This window comes from Arvicola amphibius, chromosome 3 (genome assembly GCF_903992535.2).
Source record: "Arvicola amphibius chromosome 3, mArvAmp1.2, whole genome shotgun sequence".
NCBI lineage: Eukaryota > Metazoa > Chordata > Mammalia > Rodentia > Cricetidae > Arvicola > Arvicola amphibius.
Window position 1 is genome coordinate 176,026,593 of NC_052049.1, and position 25,369 is coordinate 176,051,961.

At 43.1% G+C, this 25,369-nt stretch overlaps 1 protein-coding gene across 8 annotated transcripts in view; it reads left to right on the top strand.

Moving 5' to 3' along the window:
* Positions 1-1,484: 1,484 nt before the first annotated feature.
* The window catches only part of LOC119808942 (SREBF chaperone), a 64,780-nt gene continuing 40,895 nt past the window's right edge, over positions 1,485-25,369 (top strand). For 2 of the 8 annotated variants that reach the window (XM_038321516.2, XM_038321521.2), the window contains exons 1-2: positions 1,825-2,042; positions 2,508-2,587. The gene's annotated coding sequence lies outside the window, so the exon portion shown is untranslated. Of the gene's footprint in view, positions 1,609-1,816; positions 2,043-2,507; positions 2,588-25,369 lie in introns of those variants that run through there. The other 6 variants (XM_038321518.2, XM_038321520.2, XM_038321519.2 and 3 more) reach the window with 5 other exon arrangements.

Genomic DNA, 25,369 nt, shown 5'->3' on the forward strand with positions numbered 1-25,369 from the left:
GAACTTGCTGTGTAGACCAGGCTGGCCTCGAACTCACAGAGATCGGTTTGCCTCTGCCTCCCGAGTGCTGGGATTAAAGGCGTGCATCACCACTGCCCGGCAAAACATTTGTTCTTGATACTATTTTATTGGCACAACAAAAGACTAGAAAGGGAGGCCAATCCGATAACTGGAAAGAAAATCCATTTTGATGTGAAGGGGCTAAGAGACCACAAAAACAAAACAAAACAAAACAAAACAAAAAAACTTGCCAGGCGGTGGTGGCACATGTCTTTAATTTCAGCACTTGGAAAGCAGAGGCAGGTGGATCTCTGTGAGTTTGAGGCCAGCCTGGTCTACAAAGAGAGTTCCAGGACAGCCAGGGCCGTTACACGGAAAAACCCTGTTTCGAAGAAACAAAAACAAAACAACAAAAGCTTTTGAAGAAGGTCTAGGAGGATCACTGGGACTGTAGGCCGAAGGGCATCCCTGGCTCCTGTCTTGCATGGTGACTCTAATCGTGTTTTCTGTGGTGCTCTTGAGTGAGGGACAGCGTCTTTTTACCTAGGTAGGCCTTGGGAGCAAGAGTGAAGTGGGTGACAGAAACATGTTTAGGGGAGCAAGACGGGGTGGTGGGGGCTTTCTGGCCTTTGACACTCAGAGAGCCAAGAGCTGGGTATTGGTAGTGTGGTCAAGATCTCTCTCCATGGGTGGACATGAGAACAAACGGAAGCATAGCAACCAGGGTTGGGACTATTGCTGGGGGCCTGGGACCTGCCCCACCTCCTCCTTTTGTGAGACACCTCTATTTCCAAGGTCAAATGAGAGAACAAGCTTAACTCAGCACTTGGCATAACTGTTTCCGTTATATTTATTACCTGTTACACATGCAAGTCAGCAGATGGAAGAGATGAACACCCATATCCTTCCACTTAATAAACACTGACGACACGTCATTTTAACAAAAATGGAATCATAATCCAGCTTGTTTTTGAGTCACCTTTCATTGTCAGTAAGTGCTCATTAAACATCCCTGATGTGGGAGGCTCCTGTACTCAGTTCACTAACTACATGCATTTGCTACCTAATTCAGTTGTTTCTAATTCCTTTTTTTTTTTTTTTTTTTCCTTTTTGATGATGCTGGGGATCAAAACCAAGGTCCCCAGGGTCCGAGTCAATTGCTTTACCACTGAACCACACGCCCAGCCCCGCTTCTAATCCTCTATAAAACATAGAACATGAGCCTCTCGTGCGTGTTCTTGGTAACTTTCCGGGAGCGTGCGGTCAAAATTCCTAAGGCACCCTTGCAGACCCTTTTCCATTTCCAGGCCCCGGGGAAGCTGCAGGTCTTCTTCCCGCGGTTGTGTGGCAGGGGACCGCCAGGGGGCGACCCCGAGCCGCTGGCAGAGCCAGATTACGCATGCGCACGCCGCTGGGAGCACGTGTGGAGGGCGGCGGAGCGGGAGGGGAAAGGTAGGAGTTGAGAGGTGAAGGGGCGGGGAGCTGCGCGGGCGCCGGGCGGCCGGGAGGGAGAGGGCGGGCTCCAAACACCGGACCGTGGGCCAGGAGCGCGCAGGCCGCGCTCCGCCGCTCTGCCGCCGCTGCCCGGGAGCTGCCTCGCCGCCACAGGTACCTCAGCGCGCGGCTCCACGGCGCGGCAGGGCCCCGGCTGTGGCCTCGCGCCGCTCGTGCCCGGGAGTTCCGGGATGGGGGCGAGCCCGGGCAGGGACGCGCGGGCGTGGGCGCTGTCCAGCAGCCCGAGGGCGGCTCCAGAGACCGCAGGCTGGCGCGGGGGCCGGACTGTCGTCGCGCGTCCCCTTGCCGACCGCGCCCCCGCCCGGGCCGAGCTGCCTGGGTCGCCCTGGGTCTCAGGAACCTGCTTTGGGTTGTCTGGGGTTTCCAGAGTGCGAGCTCGATAGCCCCTGTGACTCGGTCCTGCCTCTTTGCGAAGATCCGATAGCGAGGCAACGTGTAGAGTCTTCGCTGGGCGTGCTCGGTTTCTGGTTTTCTGTATTGCTTAAACCTAAACTTTGCTCTCTCGTGTTGCTGGTGTTTACTTCCAGGTGCGTTTGTGGCTTCAGGGTTATAACGATAGCGCTAGCTGCAGGGAGCTCTGGGTCCACGCTGCATCACAGAAAGTTGTGCAGATGGAAGCGATGAAGAGGCAATGAGCCCCCGGGTGGGTGTGGGGGGGGGGCGCTTCTGGCAGGAATCTTCGCTAGTTCTGCTCGTTTTCTTTATCTCTTATGGTGACAGAGCTGATGATTAAACGCTCTCTGGTGATCTTGCAATAATTTTTGTGAAGTCGACATAGGAACAGTCTTTAATGATGTTATCTTCGTGTGCGTTTGTAGAGTTCGCTTATGCGGTGTGCTGCCATCTCAGGGTGTTGTTTGCTACAGATTGAAGCTTTTATTAGAGAGTCAGGATCAAGTGTGTCTAGTTAGTGCTGAATACATTTTAGGTGCATGCTGAGTGATGCTTAATTGAAGAGTGCATCTTTTTAAGTCTGTATTGTTGTATTTCAGATCTAAAGCGCTCCTTATATATTTGCAGCGTTTCTGCTTTGGCACGCAGTCTTTAGGAAACGACCAACAGCCTATTGCAGGTATAAACGTTATTTCTATAGTTGTCATTTCGCTGTTTGGGGATGTGGGACTAGGACATTGGTCTACCACTGAGTAACACCTGTGGCTCTTTATTTTGAGTTGGGCTTCGTTGCCCAGTCTGACCACAATGTTTCATCCTCCTGCCTCAGTTTCCTGAGTATGTGGGATAGCAGATGTGTGTGCCACTGCTCCTGCTCATCACTCTAAGTTGAAATGGAAGAACTGGACTTCCTTGGAACTCATTTGTTGTTGAATACTCTCTCTTTTGCTACTGTAGCAAAAGAAAAAAGGAAGAAAATTACCTCTCCAGAGGGTTCTATGTGCTGTAGAGCCACTGGCTTGGGAATCCCCACCACCAATTTAGATTACTGTCCTGAAGTGGGTCCAAAACTTTATTCTTAGTTTGTGGCTAGAACACAGAACCATAAAAATTGTGATTTGCCTGACGTCATATGTAAGCTGCTTCACAGTCCAGTTGGGAAAAAAACCGTGACTGCTGTACATATGTATTTAATGTGGGCGGTAAACTTTAGGGTGCCCGCAGTTCAGGATCACTTCAGATGAATGTGTCTCAGGGAGCCTAGCAGACTTAGGATCATGTGCTGTTTGCTCACGCTGCACTATCCATTTGTTGGCTCTGACATGTCTGGTACGTGTGGTTTCTGCTATCTCTCCCACTGAGCCAGTTTCCAGCTTGTACATGGAGGAATAGGACTTCAAACCACGTCTCCAGACGGCCACATGAGTTCCTGCCCCTGTAACTTACTACCATCCTAAGTTTGCTAAAGAAACAAGATCAGGTGACTTTTGCCACCTAAAGTGATACTTCTGGGTACTATTGAGTCTTTTGAGTGCTTGTGCTTTTGGGCACTGTGCTCCGGGCTCCTGTGTTAGCTTTTCAAGTCCCATGTGAACAGATGGGGTGATAGTGTTAGCTCTTTTCTGGGTGAATTTCAAAGTTTTCTCACTGGCCGTGGGTCACTAGCCAGTTAGGGTTAAGCTTGTGTGCAAACGTGTGTGACTGACCACAGTTGTGTTTTCCTGTTGCTGTACCCACTGACTTCACAGTCTCCCTGGTCGTTGGGATATGGGAGGTAACAGGAGGTGGTGTGAGTAGCGGGAAGCAGCCCCTGTCGCGGAGTTAAATCTGGCTGGCAGATTGCAGTAAGACGGGGCTCCCGTTTCATCGTCTTCTCCACTCTACTTGCTATACTTTTCTCATTTTTAAAAATGTTTTAATTTGTGGGAAATAATACATAACAAAATTTACAATTTTAGTGATTAATGTAGTAGTTGAGGATATTAAATATACTCACAGTACTGTATAGCTGTATTACTATCCATGTCCAGAATTTTTAAATAATTCTACAGAGAAACTGTCCCCACTAAACAGTCCCTTCATTTTCCTGTCTTCCAGTCCTGGCAAACTGTGTTCCACTTTCTGTGAGCTTGCTTATGATAATTTCTGTCGTCTGAAGGGAAGTGTAAAGTATACATTTAGATTGTTATTTTATATATATGAGTGTTTTAGTTGCGTGTGTGTATATGTACCATATTTATGCCTGGTGTCTCCAGAGGTCAGAAGAGGGTGTCAGCTCCCCTGGAACTGGAGTTAGGGATGGTTGGGAACAACTGTGTGGGTGCTGGAAAGCAAACCCTGACCTTCTGCAGGAACAAGGCCTTTAGCTGCCAGCCATCTCTCCAGCCTCATGTATTCCTCTCTTGTCTGCTTCCTTTCACCTTGTTTTCAGGGTTTATCCATGTATTGTTTATTATGTCTCATTCCTTTTTCAGATTGAATTGTATTACTTTGTATGTATATTCACATTTTTTTTTTCAAGACAGGGTTTCTCTGCATAGCCTGGGCTGTCCTGGAACTCACAGACCAGCCTGGATTTGAACCTGCCTCTTTTTCCCAAGTGCTGGGATTAAAGGCAATGCTAAAGACCCACATTTTAAAAGAAATCTATTCATCTTTTAATGAACATTGGAGCTATTTCTACCTTTTGGTTACTGGGAATGATGATGTTAGGGACATGGTGCACAATTAATCATCATCAGAAGACTGAGAATATATAATAATACCAGTATACGGATACATCTTTGAATTCTTGCTTTTAGTTTCTTGTATATTTTCTGCATGCCCATTTGGATATACAGTTGTCCCTCAGATCTATAGAGGATTGAGTTCAGGATCCCCTTTAGGCACTAAAATCTGTAGCTTTTGACAGTTTTTCTATAAAATAGCATAAAATTCATATATGACCTGCCCAAATCCTTTCTTATACTTTAAATGATCTGCAGGCCATTTGTGTCACTTATCATAAATGACATTTAAGCTCTTTGCACATATTTTTATGTATATGGATGGGTATTTTGTCTGTACGTTTGTTTGTGCATCACATACATGCAGTGCCCAAGGAGGCAGAGGTGTGTCAGAACCTTTGGAGCTGGATGTGAGTTGCCATGTGAGTTATTGGAAATAGACTGTGGTTTTTAGAAGAGTAGTCAGTGCTCTTAACTGCTGAGCCATGTTTCCACCTTCTAGACTTATTTATGTTATTTTTAATTACATGTAGATGTTTGTGTGCGGGTATGTTCTCATGAGTGCAGAGGCTCAAGGAATCTAAAAGCTGGAGTTGGAGTCACAGGTGTTTGTGAAGCATCTGATGTGAGTCCTGGGGACTCAGCTCAGGTCCTCGGCAGTAGCAGTGCACACTTGTAATGACTGGAGAGCTCTCCTGCCCGCTTTGTGTGATTGATTGATTTATTTATTTATTTATTTATTTATTATGCATGCAATATTCTGTCTGTGTGTATGCCTGAAGGCCAGAAGAGGGCACCAGACCTTATTACAGATGGTTGTGAGCCACCATGTGGTTGCTGGGAATTGAACTCAGGACCTTTGGAAGAGCAAGCAATGCTCTTAACCACTGAGCCATCACTCCAGCCCCCCTTTGTGTGTTTTTAAATTGTGTTGAGTTCTCTTGTTGGGTTATAAAGCTTCTTAATATACTCTAGATGTTAATTCTTTGTCAGATAAATGATTTGCTGATACTTTGTCCCATTTTCTGATGTTCTGTGTTCTTATAGAGCATCTGAGTTTGGTTACCGCACCCACCTAGTTGCTCCTAACTGCCTGTAACTCCAGTTCCAGGGGATCCAGTGCCTTCTTCTAGATTCCACAGGCACTGAATTCGTGTGTACTCTCCCCTGTGTATTGACAATTGTGTAAAGAAACAACATTTTGTTTTGATTTTTGATATGGGGTTTCTCTGTGTATCCCTGGCTGTTCTTGAACTCATTCTGTATGCCAGACTGATCTTGAATTCAGGGATCTGCCTGTCTTTACCTCCTGAGAGCTGGAATTAAAAGCCTCTACCATCATACCAAAGAAGCAAAAATCTTAAAAAAAAAAAAAAAAAAAAAAAGGAAAAAGAAACGAAGGCGCTTAAAGAGGGCTAAAAAAAAAAAAAAAAAAAAAAAAAAATTTGCCCCATGAATCCGGTGACCTGAGTTTGACTCCAAAATCCTCCTAAAAGTAAAGTGAGATAACTGACCCCACAGAGTTGTCCTCTGACCTCCACATGGGCACCGTTGCTTGCACTCACCCCATCTTGTGCATGTTCAACAATAGTACACTAAAGTAAACCGGGCGGTGGTGGTGCATGCCTTTAATCTCAGCACTCAGGGGGCAGAGGCAGGTGGATCTCTGTGAGTCTGAGGTCAGCCTGGTCTACAAAGCTAGTTCCAGGACAGCCAGAGCTGCCTCGAGAGGAAAAAAAAAAGGGTCAAAATCAATACTCTCTTCATTAAAAACTAACTAGAAACAGAAGGAAACTTCCTCAACACACACACAAAAGCTACATATGAAAAATGCACAAGCTGCCCAGCCTGGTGGCGCACACATCTTTAATCTCTGCACTCAGGAAGCAGAGACAGGCAGGTCTCTGAGTTCAAGGTCAGTAAGGTCTACACACGGAGTTCCAGGACACACATAGTGAGACCCTGTCTCAAAAAAAAAGTCATATTCAGCATGTGAATGAAACAAAGACTTGAACCTTTTCCCAAAATCAAAAGAAGGATGGAAGGATGACCATTTTTGCCACTTTTATGTTATATCATACTGAAGGTACCAACCAAAACAATGGGAAAATTCTCCCCCTCCTCACCCACTCTTCTCCTTTGGTATCTGAAGTCAAAAGGCAAAAATAAAATCAGTTCTATTCCACATGACATGACTGTAAAATACAATCATATTTCCTTGCATATGTGTATATAATATATGAATATGTGCATGTGTATTGAGGTGCTGCACATGAGTACATAGGTACAACTCTGTGTGGAAAACCAGGTCAATATCAGGTATATTCTTGTCTTTAATTTTTTGTTTGTTTGTTTATATTCTATTTATTTTTATTTATATTCTGTTTGTTGAACCAACCTTATATTCTGGAAATAAATCCTAGTTGGGTATCAGAAACAAATATTTTTGTTTTTGTTTTTCATGACAGGGTTTCTCTGTACACCCTTGCCTGTCTTGGAACTTACTATGCAGACCAGGCTGGCCTCAAACTCAGAGATCCACCTGCTTCTGCCTCTCAAGTGCTGGGATTAAAGGTGTGTGCCAGCACCACCTGGCTGAGACAAATTTTTATTTTTATTATGTGTTTGATTTATGTGTACTTGTGGGCTTGTGTGTGGTATATGTATGTGTTCTTGTGCTGTGAGTGTGGCAGCCTTAGGTTGATGTCAGGTATCTTCCTCTCTCATTCTTCTTACTATTTTTTAAAGATTTATTTATTGGGCTGGAGAAATAGATCAGTGGTTAAGATCGCTTGTTCTTGCAAAGGACCCAGGTTCAATTCCTAGCACTTAACCATTTAACTCCAGTTCCAGGGGATCCACTAGGGTTTTCTGATTTCTGAGGGTGCCAGGCATGCTTATGATGGATGCACAGACATACATTCAAACAAAATACTCATACACATAAAATAAATAAATCTAATTTTAAAAACTCCAAAGATTTATTTATTATTTTGTTTGTACCTGAGTATATGTGTTTCTGTAGTCCCATTAACATTACTTAAAAACAAATTCACCAGGTGATAGTGGCACACATACTATTTCTTTCTCTCTCTCTCTCTCTCTCTCACCTCCTCCCTCCCTCCCTCCCTCCTTTCTTTCTTTCTCTTTTCTTTTCTTTCTTTTCTTTTTTTTTTTTTTTTGAGAAAGGTTTCTTTGTAGCTTTGGAGGCCTGGCCTGGAACTCACTTTGTAGACCAGGCTGGCTGCCTTCTAACTCACAGAGATCTGCCTGTCTGCCTCCTCAGTGCTGGGATTAAAGGCATGTGCCACCATTGCCCATTGTGGCACACATCTTTAATCCCAGCATTTGGTAGGCAAAGGCAGGTAGATCTCCAAATTTGAGGCCAATCTGGTCTACAGAGTTTCAGGTCAGTCAGGACTACTCAGATAAACTATGTCTTGAAAAAAAAGATTAAAAACAAACAAACAAAAAGTAAATTCACAGGCTGGAGAGATATCAATTAAGAGTGCTTATTGCGTTGTCGACTGGCGATAACACATTCGTTTAATCCCAGCGCTCGGGAGACAGAGGCAGGCAGATCCCTGTGATTTTGAGGCCAGTCTGGTCTACAGAATTAATTCCAGAACAGTGAGAGCTGTTACACAGAGAAACCCTGTTTCAAAAAAGCAAAAAACAAAACAAACAAAAACCCAGAAAAAATAAGTTCTTATTCCTCTATCATGAGAACTGGAATTTGAAATTTAACTCTACATTATAGGACCTTACAAACTTCTATAACTGCAACTTCAAGGGATCCAATGTCCTCTTCTGGCCTCTGTAAGGGTGTCAGATCCTGTAGAACTGGAGTTACAGACAGTTGTGAGCTGCCATGTGGGTGCTGGGAATTGAACCCTGGTCCTCTGGAAGAGCAGACATTACTCTTAACTGCTGAGTTATCTCTCCAGCCCTGAATTTTAGCTTTTAAAATGCAGAAATTTATTTACAAGGTACAAAATTCCAAAGTTGTAACAGTGTACACAGGAAAGTGTCCTTACTACCCTGCTCTTGTTACAGACCTTCTCCCTAGTGACAGAATGTCCTTCTCAAGTGTCCATTCACAGGTATTATGTGCATATGCAGTCAAATACAAAGATACAAAGAACTTTTTTTTTTTTAACAGTTTCAGTATGTAGTCCTGGCTGGCCTGGAATTCACTGTGTAGACCAGGCTTTCCTCTGCCTCCAACTGCTGGAATTACAGGTGTGCACCACCATGGCCTGTCTTTCTTCTTAAAGGTGTGTTCTGGGGATCAAACTCAGGTCTTCAGGCATGTGCAGCAAATGGCTTTATCCACTGAACCATCTTGCTGGCCTTGCTGGCCCTGTCTTGTAATCTTATCCTTAAATTTATATTTAAAATTAACTTAGGGATTTTATATATTTTTACCATTATATCTGTTTTGCATGCAGGATAAAATTAAGTTTGAACTTAATTTTTTTCCAGATGTGTAATTATTTGTACAATATCTGTTGTTGAATAAGTCATTTTTCTCTTGATTGTTGAAAATTTCTTATGTTCTTTTTTTTAACATTTGGAGGCTTTCCTTTTCTTTAAAAAATTTATTTTCTGTGCATTGGCATTTTGTCTCCATTCATATTTTTGTGAGGGTGTTGTATCCCCTGAAACTGTAGTTACAGACAGTTGTGAGCTGCCATGTGGGTGCTGGGAATTGAACCCTGGTCCTCTAGAAGAGCAGCCTCTTAACCGCTGAGCCATCTCTCTTGCCCTTTTTATCATGTTCTATATTTGGTATACTTTGCCATATGTACTTGTGGGTCTGTTGATGGAGTTCTTGTTCTGTTACAGTAAGCTGAGTATTCATGAGTTAGTACCACTTTTAACTACTTTATAATTTGTTGTGATATTTGGTAATTGTAGTTGTGCATACCTACATGCAGACAAAACACTCACATAAAATTGAGTGAATCTTAAAAAATGTTTAAAAAATAAGTATGGCTTTTCTTGTTTTTTTTTTGTTTTTTGTTTTTTGAGTCATGGTTTCCCTCTGTAGCTCTGGCTGGCCTGGAACTCACTCTGTTTACTAGACTGGCCTTGAACTCAGAGATGCACCTTCCTCCGACTCCTGTGGATGTGCACCACCACTGCCAGGCTAAGTCCTGTATGTTTTTATTGGGTCTGTGCTGCATTTTTAGATTAATATACGAAGAATGATTTCAAGATAGTGTTTCACTATGCAGTGCTGGCTGGCCTGGAACTCAGCGTACACCAGGCTGGCCTCCATCCAGCTCATCAATTTGCTGAACTGGGACTCAAGGTGTGCACCACCACACCTAGTATGTGATGTTCTTGTGATACCCATCCTTAATGGGAGAGAACTGGTGACGACTTTTCTCTTTGTTCAAGTTATTTGTGTTCCTTGGATTTCGAAGGATCTTTAAGTATTTCTCAGATCATTTTGTTGTGCTGTGTTAGTATTTTGAATTATTTACGTTTTCTGCTTATTCATGATAGGTGTTAGGCCATTGCTATCTTTTGAAACTTTTCTGGTTTTTCTTGTGTGTGTGCACTCACATGAGCTACCATTGTTGTGTGCAGGGCAGAGGACCATTTATCTCTTTATGCCCGGTGAGTCCTGGACACCAGCTCAGGTCATTGGGCTGGTGGCAAGCCCCATTACCCTGGCATGGATTTCGTACATGTCTGTAGGAATACATCACTGATTTATGTGGTTCTTTTAGTAACTGTAAAAGATTTTCATGGCTTTTCTAGAGATATAATAATGTCTGCAAAAGTTAATCTTTTCTTTTCAGTTACATAACTAGGTGTGGGTTAATTTTCTTTGTCAGTTTGATTGGAATGAGACAGGCACCTAGATTAGTGAAACACCTGTTTGTTCTGTGAGCCTTATCTCCAGAGAGGATTAATTTGGGGCCACCCTGTTTATGCAGCTCCATTGAATAGACAGGGCCCAAACTGAATAAAAGGAGGCAAAGGAGAAAGCCTGCTACTGCAGGCATCTTCTCTCTCTCTCTGCTTCCTGGTCATCGTGATGAAGCTACATTGTCCCACCATTCCTTCTCTGCCATACCAGACTGGAGCCTTCGAACCTGAGCCAAAATAAATCATCCTTTTAAGTTGTTGATGTCAGTATTTTATCACAGCAACAGTGTCTGATGGGGAGAATTGGTCCTGGAGAATGAGGTTGTTGCTGTGACCACCACACCTTCTGGTTTTGAAGCCTTGGGAACTGGTATACAGGAACTGTACAGAGTTTGGAGAGCTGGGAATGGTGGCGCACATCTTTGGTCCTAGAGGCAGGTAGATCTCTGAGTTTGAGGCCAGCCTGGTCTACATATTGAGTTCTAGGACAGCCGGGGCTATGTAGAGAGACTGTCTCAAAAACAAAATAGTTTAGAGCTGTGGGCTAGGGAAGCCCTGCAGTGCTGTCTACAGAATTTAGATGATTCAGGTAGGAGCACAGACGAGGATGCTGATAAGATGTGGGTGGTAAAGACTGTGCTGAGAGGCTTTGGGTGGGAGCAGGAAAATTGTCTACATTTTGGTCAGGCCTGGTGCAGGTTTATAATCCCATCTCCTAAGTAGATTGAGGCAGGAGGATGACAAGTTCATTGCCTGCCTAGGTAACGTACTGAGACTGTCTAAGATTCTTTAAAAAGTAAATAGAGGACTGGGAATTGACTTAGTGGTCTAGGACTGTTCCACCCTGAGCACTAGAAGAAGAAGAAAGAAATTATCTGTGTTTTGTCTGGGTCTGAGATTTTGTGTGAGGCTAAGTTAAGGTTGATGGATTGGTGTTGGGAGATGTAACTCAGCTTGTAGAATGCTTGCCTAGCATGCACAAAGTCCTAGATTTGATCCCCAATACTACATAAGTGGAATATGGTGACAAATGCCTGTCATTCCAGGAATCAGGAGGTGGAGACAGGAGGATCAGAAATTCAAGGTTATCCTCATAGGAAGTTTGGGGCTATATGAAACTGGACTATATGAAACCCCGTCTCAGAAAAAAAATGGCGAGGGAAGGTGAGGTTGATAGGTGGTAGAAAAGGGGAGGTTAAGTTGATGGTGGAGAAGGGGGGAGGTGAGGTTGATGATGGAGGAGAAGGGGGAGGTAAGGTTAATGGTGGAGGAGAATGGGGGAGGTGAGGTTGATAGTGGAGGAGAAGAGGGAGGTGAGATTGATGGTGGAGGAGAAGAGAGTATACAGATGATAGTAACCAGAATATATTATATACATATATGAAATTGTCAGAGAAATATATTAATTTTTTTCAAAGTGATAAGATTAATTTATCTGGTGAGGGACTTTCAAGCATTACAGCATTCAGCTGGCATGGTTTATAGAGGCAAGTGGGGAGATAAAGCACTGCTCGAGGATTTGAAAACCTTGCAACATACCAGAGAAAGAGCAGGAAAGCTTGGCTGCAGAAGCAATTAGAACTATTAAAGAAGCTGGTATAATACTTTACACCAAAGCAGTAGGAAAGGCACATTGAGAGCATCTCAGAAATTGGCCAGATCTACCCCTAGCATCCTGCTCAAGCCAGTAAATGTTTTAGCTCATTTGAGAGACTGCTTTGAGAAGAGAGCGTTCGGATGCCCTACTGCACAGGATCGCCTACAGGAGTCTTACCTGGGCTCAGTATGCTGACACTCAGAGATCACTGCAGCCATGGTTCAAGGGCTCTAGCTAGTGTTTGAGTTGGCAGCCTCACATGGGACTACCCAGGTAAGGCAGTTTTGAAGGAAGGCAGAATATAAGATTATGGAGCTTGTGGAGACTTCACCTAAAATTTATTTTTCCTTCAGTTAATTTATTTAGTGTTTTTGTGCCATGGAAGTCAAAGGACAGTTTGTGGAAGTCAGCTCTCTCCTTTCACCATGTGGATCCTAGGGACTAAAGTCAGGTCATCTGGCAGCAAGAGGCTTTGTCCACTGAACCATCGTGTCAGCGCCAACCTAAATTTTAAAGAAAAACCTGGACCAGGCCTGTTGGCTTTTAATCCCAGCGTTCAGGAGGCAGAGGCAGGCAGATTCTGAGTTTGAGTGGAAGCCTAGTCTGCAGAAGAAGTTCAGGACAGCCTGGGCTAACAAGAGAAACCTTGTTTTAAGCAAGCAAGCAAACTTAAAACCCCCAAACAAAACAAAACAAAACAAAAAACACAGGGAAAACCAAAAGAACCACACACACACACAAGAAAGCTTGAAAGACCAAGGAATGTATATCAGGGTCAGGATGTCCATGGGTAGTCCGTGGGAGTGCAGTGGCTACAGTAGATACAGCAGTGAGTGGAGCCTGTGGGAGTGCAGTGGCTACAGCAGTGAGTGGAGCCCGTGGGAGTGCAGTGGCTACAGCAGTGAGTGGAGCTAGAAATGCAGTGGAAATTCTGGAAGTTGGAGATGCCAAGAACCTGGATCATCTCCCAAGGAAAGTAATGGGCAGGGAAAAGAGCCAGCCTGAGAGAGAGAAGTCATATGGGCTGAGCCAACAAGGTGGTAAAAGCAGGCTGTTCTTTAGAGCCGCATCACACTACCACACATCCTGGTTGCCAGGCATGAATATACAGGATTTTTTAAAAAATATTTATTTATGCTCTTGCTCTCTCTCTCTCTTTCTCTCTCTATCTCTCTATCTTTCTCCCCTTTTTCCTCCCTCCCTTGACCCGCACTGTGGAGCACCCCCCTTCTCTTAATAAACAATCCTCCCACGCACGTGGTCGCGTCCTGGGTCTCCCAAAAAGAAAAGAAAAAAATAAAAAAAAAATAAAAAAAATATTTATTTATTATGTATACAATGTTCTGTCTGTGTGTATGTCTGCAGGCTAGAAGAGGGCACCAGACGTCGTTACAGATGGTTGTGAGCCACCATGTGGTTGCTGGGAATTGAACTCAGGACCTTTGGAAGAGCAGGCAATGCTCTTAACCGCTGAGCCAGCTCTCCAGCCCGAATATACAGGATTTTATATTTGGCACTTTTCTGTACCAGTTTTTACCTTTTAGAATGGATTTTTTGGGCTTGGAGGGATTGCTCAGCAGTTGAGTACTTCATGGCTTATTAACCTCATCTCCTACATGTCATGCTGCCTCTGCATCTCCTGGTGACTCAGCTCTTCTTCCCAACATCTACTCTGCCCTGAAAATCCCACCTAGCTATTTGCTGGACAGCTTTTTATTAAACTAATCCATAGTGACATATCTTTACAAAGTGTAACCAAATATCTCATGTTTCCTCCTTTTTGTCTAAATAACAAGGAAAGCATTTTAATTCAGACATAGTAAAACTATACAATAAGAACAATTATCAGGTAAGAATTATATTTAAATGTCTAGTCCATTTCGTATTTGGCAATTTCAAAGAAAATACCCCAATATTTATTCTATCTTGGTGAGTCCAAGTTGTGTACCTAATTTACCTTCTATCAAAACAAAGAAAAAATAAAACTAACTATCCAGTCTTCAACTCCATCAAAGACCTCAGAAGGACATAACGTTATCTGAATAAACAAAGTACATTGCAAACAACTTCCAAAAATATAGAAATGACAGACTTGGACAATAACCCCAAATTTCTCTGCAGTGTTGGAGCATCCAATCTTCGGCCTACAGGCCTAGAATATCTGGCAGACACTTCTATGAAGCAGAAATTTTGAAGGACTGTCTTATCTAATATTGGCAAAGTTCGACAATCTTTTTTTTGTATCCTGCTTGTATGGTTTGTACAGCACACTGTCATCAGTCAAGGCAAGAGCAGTTTCTTACTCAAATGGCTAGCTTTGCCACATGGAAAACAAGCTCCATATGGAGGTTCTTCAGTGTGGTTCATTCTTTCTGAAGTAAATTGATGCTGCCAGGAACAGATGTGTCTCATTGTTATGAAAAGCTTTATGTTATTAAACATCTTAAATGCCATATCCTGTAGGTCTTTGAAATGTTTGAAGACCATTTATCTAAATATATCTGTTTAACCTTGAAAACATCCCTATTCTAACTACAAGTTTGATTATTATAGATGACTACTAACTTGCATTTCTTCATTATCCTAAATAGCTTTCAAGGGCTGAAACTTTACAGTGCATTTTTAAATGAGCTGCATAGGCACAATACCTCAAACGAGTAGAAACATATACACAGTATAACAAAAATAACTCTAAATTCATGTCAATATACAAAAATCCATACCAGTATAAAATATTTGAGACTAGTGGTTGAGAGGCTGGATCACTGGGCCACCAGTTTTCGTTGGTATCTGGTCCCCTTGCTCTGAAAATACAAACTTTTAAAGGTAACATACATATCTGCAATAATACAAGTATAGACTGTATGTTGTACACAAGCCAGCCAAAGATGGCTTTTTGTTTTCTGTTTGAGCAGGTAACATATGTCACCTGTCTTGTAGTTTTTCTAGGTTTATTTCTTTATGTCTGCCGTCAGGATTTTCAGGATTTTCAAACCTGATCTCTTTAACCTTGAATGAATCCACAGCCTTTTGTTTTCCGTGGAAACAGAAGCATATCCTCTTCTCCATGCAATGTATTTTTTTACTTTCATTTTGAAGTTGACATTTTTAAAATTTATAGGTTGGTTTAATTGGCAGTTTCCATAATCCAGTGTCTCTCGGCAGTTATTGCTTGTTTATCAGCAAACAAAAAATTCAAAGACAGCACAATAACATACAGGATCCAGACTCCCTGTGTATTTCCCATCTCTACATGGCATATTCTTTTTTTATTACTTTCTTTAAAGACTTTACTCTGTTATTTTTAAACTATTTATTTATTTTTATCTCTCTCTATGTCCTTTTTCTTTTATTTCTTAAGTGTACACACATTGTTGAATACACTGTAACCTGTCTAGAGTTTTCCCTGTCTGGACCTGCATTACTGAGTCTATCTGTGAGTATCTGTAACCTTTTCTGTCTGCAGGAGATTTTTTGTTTGTTTGTTTGTTTGTTTGTTTTGTTTTGTTTTTCGAGACAGAGTTTCTCTTGGCTTTGGAGCCTGTCCTGGAACTAGCTCTTGTAGACCAGGCTGGCCTCAAACTCACAGAGACCCGCCTGCCTCTGCCTCCCGAGTGCTGGGATTAAAGGCGTGTGCCACCACCGCCCGGCTCTGCTGAAAATCTTAAACTGCAGCCCAGTGCTGTTGTTTTACTCTTTGCTCTTTGGGGGCTTGCCACCTACCTCCCAAATAAATTGGCGATTTATCTTAATTTATGACTGCCTGGCCCTAGCTTGGCTTGTTTCTAACCAGCTTTTCTTAAATTATCCTGTCTACTTTTTGCCTCTGGGCTTTTCCTTTCTCTGTACTATATACCTTTCTTTCCTTCCTATTCCGTGGATTTCTCGCTTCTATTTATTCTTTCTACCTGCCAGCTCCACCTATTTCTCTCTCCTGCCTAGCTATTGGTTGTTCAATTCTTTATTAGACCAATCATGTATTTTAGACAGGCAAAGTAACAGCTTTACTGAGTTAAACAAATGCAACATAAAAGAATATAATACATCTTTGCATCATTAAACAAATATTCCACAGTGTAAACAAATGTAACATATCTTGAACTAATATTCACAGCAATGAAGACTGAAATTAGCCCAGGTTTGGCTCCATTTTTGTGTGTTTGGAACCTTTTTTTTTTAAAGTTTTCTCAAGTCTTAAGTGGAAATATGTGACCATTGGGCACCATATGTAGGCAGATTTTTCTGTCCCTTCAGCCAGCTCCCAAATCATAACACAGACTTATTATTTATTATGAAACCTCAGCTGATAGGCTGATAGCTTAGGCTTGTTTCAAACTAGCTCTTTTTTTTGAGACAGGGTTTCTTTCTGTAGCCCTGGCTGTCCTGGAATTTACTTTGTAGAATAGGCTGGCCTCAACTCACTGAGATCTGCCTAATTCTGCCTTTCAAATGCTGGGATTGAAGGCATGAGCCACCACTGCCTGGCTCAAACTAGCTCTTACAATTTAAATTAACCCATATCTTTTAATCCACATTCTTTTAAGTGACTCGGTTACCTTTACTTTGTAATGCCCACACTGCTTGTTCTGTGTCCCCAGCATCTGTTCTTGATTATGCCCTTTCTCTTCCCAGTGTCCTCTCTGCCTCAAAAATCCTGCATAGCTATTTTATTAGACCAATTACAGTGACATTTTTTACAGTGTATCAAATATCTCACAACAGGTAGATTTGTAGCAACCAGTTTTTTGATAATCAATTTCACTATCGATTGATTTGGTTGATTTGCTCATTTACTTATACTTGCCCAGAAAGTTTTTGAGGCTTTGTTTTGTTTGAGACATTGTCTCCTGTAACCTCCATACTGGCCTGAAACTGACTACAGAACTGAGATTGACCTTGAGCTCCTGATCCTCCTGCTTCCACCTCCCAGGTGCTGGGTGCAGAGGGAAATTTCTGTCCCACCCAGTCCCACAGCCATTCAACACACAGAGGCTTATGTTAATATAAACTGTTTGGCCTGTTGTTCAGGCTTACTACTTACTACCTCTTACAACTTAAATTAACCCATAATTCTTATTTATATTTAGCCATATGGCTTGGTACCTTTTCTCAGTAAGGCATTCTCATCTTGCTTTCTCGCATCTGGTTGGTGACCTACTCTCTGCCTTTCTTCTTCCCAAATTTCTTCTAGTCTGGTTGCCCTGTCTATTCTTCCTGCCTGGCTTCTGGCCAATCAGTGTTTTATTAAAACCATTGTGAGTGACAGATCTTTGCTGTATATAAGAGCAGTATTCCACAACAGCTAGGATTATAGGTCTTCATCACCCTGTCCCTCCGTTTTTGTTTTGTTTGGGGGGGTGTTTGTTTTGATTTTTGTTTTGTTTTTTTTAGACAGGGTTTCTCCATGCAGCCTTGACTGTCCTGGAACTTGCTCTGTAGGCCAGGCTGGCTTGGTAATCACAGAGATCCACCTGCCTCTACCTACCAAGTTCTGCGATTAAAGGTGTATGCCTCCACTGTCCAGTTTAGTGTTTTTTGTTTGTTTGTTTGTTTGTTTTTAGACAGGTTTCCATATCACCCAGGCTGACTTTGAACTCAGCATGTAACTGAGACTGGCTTTGAATTTGGGCCTTTAACTTCTGGTTTTCCTTCTACCTCAAAATGCTGGTATAATGGATGTGCACCACTTAGGACTCTAAGTTTTTATTGTACCAAGAACTGTTCTAGGCACTGGTGTACGACCATGGACAAAGAATTTGTGTATAGTCTTGTTAGGGCACAGACTACTCATGATTACAGAGTTCTAAATGCTCTGAAAGAGAATAAACTGTGAGAACAGTAGAGGAACCACTGGAGAACATACGGTCAGGTGAGCTGTTTTTGTATAATGACCTGTGACCTGATAGATGTAAAAGAGCTGGCCTATGAACAGAAGACAGAGCAGATAGAACAGGGTGTGCCAGGGCCTTGATGGGAATGAGGCCAGCACCTGGATTGGAAGAGGACAGGATTAGGGAGGTGATATGAGGTGAAGTTGGGAGGACAGGATGGGCTCTGCAGATCTCTCGCAGACAGGGACGGACATCTGGATTTTGTTCTAAGAGTAGAAGGGATCTGACCAGAGGTTAAGATACAATCTTAGACTTTTTGATCACTGAGAGAAGTAGATCAGAGAAGACAAGAAAAGTAGCAAGACGAAGTGCTCAACTGAGTTGTTGGGGCTTGGAGGAAGGGAAGGAGAGGTTGAAAAAAAAACTACTCAATTTCTGTCTTGTGGGCTGTACAGATGTGAAAACGGTGAGGAATGAGACTAGACAGTGTGCATGTAGTCTGTGAGGAAGAGAGGAGAGTAAAATTCAGATAAGGGATCCAAACGATGCATCAAATGTGCTGGTAAAACCTATGATTTGTCCAAAGTGAATTAGCTCATTTACAGTGGTAAACTGAGGAACAGTTTGAGTCACATGATTGGTGGCCAGCTTTCTCATAAGTTGTACCAATACATAGAGTTTTTTTTTTAAAAGAGTAAAACAGCTGAGAATTTATTTATTTATTTATTTATTATGTATACAATATTCTGTCTGTGTGTATTTCTGCAGGCCAGAAGAGGGCACCAGACCCCACCACAGATGGTTGTGAGCCACCATGTGGCTGCTGGGAGTCGAACTCGGGACCTTTGGAAGAGCAGGCAATGCTCTTAACCTCCGAGCCATCTCTCCAGCCCCCTGAGAATTTTTTTTAATTTTTTAATTTTTTTTATTTTATGTGCATTGATGTGAAGGTGTCAGATTCCCTGGAACTGGATTTTCAGACAGTTGTGAGCTGCCATGTGAGTGCTGGGAATTGAACCCCGGTCCTCTGGAAGAGCAGTCAGTGCTCTTAACTGCTGAGCCATCTCTCTAGCCCCTAGCTGAGAATTCTTCAGCAGTAAATTTCTGTAGTACAAGGCATGGTAAGCGTGAGGACACTGCTCAGACCAGGGCTCTCTGAGGGAGCTGGGCTCAGTGTAGGTGAAGATTCATATCTGTCTCCAATTTTTTTTTGCTACATTTTTTTCTCTATGTAGTCCTGGTTGTCCTAGAACTCACTATGTGACCAGGCTGGCCTCAAATCAAGAGATTCTCCTCCATCTGCTTCCCAAATGCTGGGATTAAAGGCCTGTGTCACCCTGCCTGGCTCTCTCCTTTTAAAATTTTTACTTTATTTTATTTGAGGTGTTTGTGTATATATAGGTGTGCATGTGGAAGTCAGAGGACAACCTTCCATAGTTGACACTCTCCTTCCACCAGGAGTCCCAGGGTCAAACTCAGGTCACCATGCTTGTACAGCAAGCACTTACATCCACTTAGCTATCTCTTGGGTCCTAATTACATTTTCTTCTGATAAATGTGCTAGTGAGCTCTCTGTCACTATAACAAAATACCTTAAGTAGCATGTTTTATGAAGAACCAAGGGTTTCTCCTCTATCTTTTTCTTCTGGTTCAGCGTCTTTGAGTATTGGGGTTACAGTCATCAGCCACTACTACCCCCCATTTTGCAGATCCCACTCGACAGTTGAGTTGCTTTGGGGCCTGCAGAGAGGAAGTACATCATAGTGGAAGTAAGTGGAAGAGGGCATCTGTTTGCTGTAGTACCAGGAAGCAGATGAAAGAGAGAGTCCAGGTCCCCCTAGGCGACTGGAAGACTCTCCTTTGGGCTCTCTCAAAGGTTCCACCACTTCACAGTAACACTGTTTGTTTTTTCTAAACATATTAATATTTATTCTTTAAGAATTTCATACATGTATACAATAAATCACGATTATATTCACTACTACTCATTCAACTCTTCCAGTAATCTCCCCATGGCCTCTCTCAACTTTGTATCTTTTTTCTTTCTTTCTTTTTAGTAACTCACTGAATTTGACTAGTGCTGCTCATATGTGTATTGACCGGGGCCATCCATTGGAGCATGGTCAACCTACCAGGGCTCAGACCCCCAAAGAAAACTAACTCTTCTTCCCTTAACAGTCAACAGCTATGCTTAGTAGATCCTCAGATGGGTGGGGGCTCATGTGCCCCTCCCACGTCCATTTTGGAATGTTGGTTGGCTTGATCTTATACAGGTCTTGTGCAGTCAGCCATACTGTTGTAAATTCATGAGTCCAGTGGTCCTGTCATGTCACCTTAGTCCTACCTGACTTCTGGCTTTTTTCTGCTCCTACTTCTAAGATGTTCCCTGAGCCTTGGGGGTGTGGGAGAGAAGGGTATGTGATGCAGATGTCCTGTGCATGGCGGAGCACCTGACCAGTTGTGAGTCTCTGTATTAACCACTACTCACTGTACTACTCTGATGAGGACCGAGAGTCGTACTAACCTGCGGGATGCAGATCCTTAAAGGTAATTTGACACTGTATCCGTTTAGCAAAGTAACACTAGTAGGTTCTCCCCTAGGGCAGTTCCCGGCTACAGGTTCTTGGCTGGATTTATAATATCAGGCATCAGTTTCTTCCCTGAGGCCTTAAATTCAACCAGAAGGTGGTTGACTACTGCCACAATTCTCCTTCAGTTTGCACCCAAGGCGTGTCTTGCTAGGTCACTGTTACTGCAGCTCACAGGGCTCATAGCTGTTGTTGATGACCCCCACTCCCCAGCAGCCTACCAGGGAGGAAATGCCTAGGTCAGTACCAGCTTGATTTCTCCATGTCCGGTGACCACAGTATGTGGTGACTTCCAGAGAAGGGTTTACATCAAGTTCTGATAAGCAGCCAAGAGCAATACAATAGCCTGGCACCCACCCTTCCTCTGAACAACAAGGGGGAAGTATTCTATATCTGGGACTGAGCTTTTTAAAAATTTTTAGTAGTTTTTTGGTTTTGTTTTGAGACAGGGTTTCTCTGTGTAGATCTGACTGTCTTGGAACTAGCTCTGTTGGCTGGCCTCAAACTCAGAGGTCTGCCCACCCATGTTTCCAAGTGCTGGTATTAAAGGTGTATGCCGCCACCACCAGGTAGGACTGAGCTTTTAATTTGGCAATTTATGTTTCTCTGTGTGTTTAAACTCATTGTGTATTTCAGGCTGACCATAACTCCTAGCATTTCATTCCCTGTATCAGTCTCTTGAGGGCTGGGATTTTAGGAGTGAGCCACCATGCCTAACAGCTTTTTAACTTTAAAGAGAAAGTTTTTTTAAACAAATTATATATATGGTGTGTATGTATTTGTATGTGTGTGTAAGTCAGAAGATAACTTATGGAAATAAATTCTCTCCTATGCTGTGGGTTCTGGGGATTGAACCTAGGTTTTCAGGCTTGGTGATAAGGAATTTTACCTATTGAGCCTCTTTGCTTGAAGGGAGGAGAGGGAAAGGAGCAATATAATTTTATTTTTTTTGTTAATTTAAAAATATATTTAAAAGCTGGGTGGTGGTGGTGCATGCCTTTAATCCCAGCACTTGGAAGGCAGAGATACATGGATTTCTGTGAGTTCAAGGCCAACCTGGTCTACAGAGCAAGTTCCAGGACAGGCACCGAAGCTACAGAGAAAGACTGTCTTGAAAAAAAAAAGGCGTATGTGTACACACACACACACACACACAGAGAGAGAGAGAGAGAGAGAGAGAGAGAGAGAGAGAGAGAGAGAGAGAACTTTAATTAAAAAATGTATAAAGAGGGGCTGGTGAGCTGGGCGGTGGTGGCGCACGCCTTTAATCCCAGCACTCGGGAGGCAGAGGCAGGCGGATCTCTGTGAGTTCGAGACCAGCCTGGTCTACAAGAGCTAGTTCCAGGACAGGCTCCAAAGCTACAGAGAAACCCTGTCTCAAAAAAAAAAAAAAAAAAAAAAGAGGGGCTGGTGAGATGGCTCAGAGGTTAAGAGCATTGCCTGCTCTTCCAGAGGTCCTGAGTTCAATTCCCAGCAACCACATGGTGGCTCACAGCCATCTGTAATGAGATCTGGTGCCCCTTCTGGCCAGAAATCATACAGACAGACAGAACACTGTATACATAATAAATAAATAAATCTTTTAAAAAAATGTATAAAGAGAGAGTCTGACTACAAAATCTTTGGCCTACAGTTTGTCGTGCCTACAAGACTCTGGGGCAATGGGTGGGGCAAAACTGTGAGAGTGGCCAACCCATGACTGCCTTACTTATGGCCCACACCATGAGAGGGAGCCCATACCTGACACTACCTGAATGGCCAGGAACCAGAGCAGGACAGCCCAGAGACCCAGGATAGAACCAAACATGAAAGTCAATGAAATGATCCCTAATAATATTCTCCTAATCAGGTCGCTAGCCTGATTATCGACAGGGGCATCATCATCAAGTAACCAGTGGGAACAGATGCAGAGACTCACAGCTAAACAGTAGGCAGAGCCAGGGAATCCCACAGAAGGGGAGGAAGGATTATAGGAGCCAGAGGGGTTGATACCTTGAGAACACAGACCACAGAATCAACTAAGCAGGAATCATAGGGACTCACAGAACTGATGTGATAGACATGGCCCCCACATGGGTCTAAACTAGCTCCTCTGCACATACCTTATGGTTGTGTAGCTTGGTGTTCTTGTGGGACTCCCAACAATGGGAGTGGGAGTGTCTCTGACCCTTTTGCCTGCTGTTGGGACCCCTTTCCTCCTGTGTTGCCATGTGTAGCCGTGATATGAGCATTTGTGCCCAGTCTTTTTTGTTTGTTTTTGTTTTTCGAGACAGGGTTTCTCTGTAGTTTTGGAGCCTGTCCTGGAACTCATGCTGTAGACCAGGCTGGACTCAAACTCACAGAGATCTGCCTGCCTCTGCCTCCCGAGTACTGGGATTAAAGGCGTGCGCCACCACCGCCTGGCTTTTGTGCCCAGTCTTATTGTGTCCTGTTAGGCCGTGTTCTGTGGCTATCCCTGGGAGACCTCTTTTTTGGTTTTTCAAGACAGAATTTCTCTGTGTAACAGTTCTGGCTGTCCTGGAACTACTCTTGTAGACCAGGTGTGCCTCAAACTCACAGAGATCCACCTCCCGAGTGCTGGGATTAAAGGCATGCACCACCAACACCCAGCTTTTTAAAAAAAAAATTTAAATAAGGGAAACAGGTGGAGTTGATCTGGAAAGGGGAAGTAGGAGGAGTGAGAGGAGTTGAGGGAGGGGAAACTGAAGTATGGATGTAATGTATAAGAGAAGAATAAAAGTTTGGAAAAAAAAGGAGAGAAAGAGGCTTAAGCCAGGCAATGGTGGCACTCACTGATGCCAACACTCAGGAGGCAGAGGCAAGCAGAGTTTAAGGCCAGCCTGGTCTATAGAGTGAGTTCTAGGACAACCAGGGCTTCACAGAGAGAAACACTGTCTCAAAAAGCCAAAAAACAAACAAAGAAAGAAAAGAGAGTGAGTCTGTCATCTGACGAATCTTCAGATGTCTGTCATCTGGTTTAAGGACTGGCAGTGCAGCCTGTGAGATAGATTTAGCTTTTTATCTTAAGGTTCTGTTAGAGTGGAGTCATGTTCATTTGGTTACATATCGCCTGTTTTCCTGGGACACTGTAAGAATTGAATAGTTGTAACATAGAGTGTACATCTCATAAAGTCTAATTTTTTAAACTTAAAAACATTTTTCAAAGATTTATTTACTCATGTATTTTATGTACATGAGTGTTTTGTCTTCATGTACATCTGCATGCCAGAAGAGGGCATGAGCTCCCATGGGACTACAGTTATAGATGGTTGTGGGTGCTGGGAATTGAACTCAAAACTTCTGCAAGAGCAGCCAGTGCTCTTAACTGCTGAGCCATCTCTCCAGCCCCACAAAGTTATTTATTTTTGTGCTGTGAACTAAGTTCAGGGCCTTCCTTGCACAAGCTAAGCAACGTTTTGAATTTATTTGTACTCTAAGGCAAAAAAAAAAAAAAAGCCTTTTTTCTAACTGGCACTTTGTTGAAAAGTATGGTAACTTTTCATTTAGATTGGACGGCTCAGTGGTTAAAAGCACTGACTGCTCTTCCAGAGGTCCTGAGTTCAATTCCCAGCAACCACGTGGTGGCTCACAACCTTCTGTAATGAGATCTGGCACCCTCTTCTGGCATGCGGGCATACATGGAGGCAGAATGTTGTATACATAATAAATAAATAAAATCTTTAAAAAAATATGATTTTGACAGACTGGTTATATCTTGTCTTTAAACTCACTCACTTATTCCTGGCTGATCTGGTACTTGCTATGTAGACCACACTGGTCTTGAACTCAGAAAGATTCACCTATATCTGCCTCTCAAGTGCTCAATTAAAGGTTGAGCCACCATGTCAGGCCAATCAACCTTATTTTTAATGATTAAACTGTATATCCTTTCAACATTGTAGAGAATATTCTCATAACTAAACCTGTACGTCTCTTTTTTGTCTTGGTCTAAATTATTAGAAATAGTTCTTTTTGAGACAGTCTCTGTAGCCAAAGATAGCCGTGGACTCAGGGAACTCTCCCTTCCTTGGCCACCAGAGCACTAGGAGTAAAGTCATGGACTGGTCCACCTGGCTTGACATGTATGTTCTCTCTCTTTCCCTCCCTCCCTCTCTCTCTCCCTCTCCCTCTCCCTCTCCCTCTCTCTCTCTCTCCGTCCCTCTCTCTCTCCCTCTCCCTCTCCCTTCCCCCCTCTTGTGCTAGGGTTCAAATCAAGGGCCCATAGAGTGCTATACTATTGATACTGTTGCCCTTGTCCCCTGTATAGCTCTGCCTGGCTTGGAACTCCATGATTAGTTAGGCCTTGAACTTGAAATCCTCCTGCCTCTACCTCTGAGTGCTGGGATTACAGGCATGATCCACTTGTACTTGGCTTGTTATACTTTATTGTTTTGTTTTAATCTTTTGGAAAAAGGGTTTCACTATATAGCCCAGGCTAGGCTGGAATTCTGCTATGTAGCCGGGCTGGAACTTGAACTCTCAATCTTCCTGCTTCTGCATCCGGAAGACATGCTTTTCTTAAGTAGGTGTTAAGACATTGCAACTACAGAGGCAGGCATCTCCCCTGGTTTCTTTTTTTTGTTCTCTCTCTCTCTCTCTCTCTCTCTCTCTCTCTCTCTCTCTCTCTCTCACACACACACACACACACACACACACACACACACACACACACACACACACAACTTTTGGACCTCAGCAGGATCAAAGATTTTTTTTAATACTTTATTTTATTTTTATTTCTTTGTTGTTTTGCCTGCATGTATGTCTGTGTGAGGTTGTCAGATCTTGGAGTTACAGACAGTTGTGAGCTGCCATGTGGGTGCTGGGAATTGAACC